At 49.2% G+C, this 516-nt stretch overlaps 1 protein-coding gene across 2 annotated transcripts in view; it reads left to right on the top strand.

The window, feature by feature from the left end:
- Slc29a4 (solute carrier family 29 member 4) overlaps positions 1-516 on the top strand; it is a 19,802-nt gene that overhangs the window by 2,924 nt on the left and 16,362 nt on the right. The window lies entirely within an intron of this gene.

The following is a 516-nucleotide window of genomic DNA, read 5'->3' as shown; positions in this document are numbered from 1 at the left end:
CAGGGCACACTGGTGACACGGGCGCAGGGCACACTGGTGACACAGGTCCAGAAATAATCAGTGTAGTTCTTAAAGGTGGCATCCTTTAGAGGTGGGGCCTCCAGCTTCTTCCATGGCTTGCTTCTCTCACTTGTGCTTGCTGAGAAAGAGAGGCTGTCTCTGTCCATGGTCTGGGTCCACTGGCCAGATGTTACCATCGCTATGTATGTCTCATGCTGTAGGAAGAGTGTGTATCTTCTCGTTATCAAATAAAAATTTCAACAGAGTTTGAAAATTCACCTGATGAAAGTTAAAGCACGAAAAGCTAGACATTCCATGCACATGGGGCATTTCCCAGCCACAGGTTCCCTTTCCTCCAGAATAAGGGCTGGTAGATCTGATGTGAAGCAAGAAACACTGAGGTGAGATTATAATTGGTATGGCTCAGTGGTAGAGCCTCTGCCTAGAATCCCCCAATGAAGGTGTGGGAGTGTGGCTCAGTGGTAGAGCCCCTGCCTAGAATCCCCCAGTGAGGGG

This window comes from Grammomys surdaster, unplaced genomic scaffold (genome assembly GCF_004785775.1).
Source record: "Grammomys surdaster isolate TR1022 unplaced genomic scaffold, NIH_TR_1.0 126109, whole genome shotgun sequence".
In the NCBI taxonomy this organism is placed as follows: domain Eukaryota; kingdom Metazoa; phylum Chordata; class Mammalia; order Rodentia; family Muridae; genus Grammomys; species Grammomys surdaster.
Note: the sequence above shows the minus strand (reverse complement) of the source record. Positions and strands in the feature narration are given on the sequence as shown.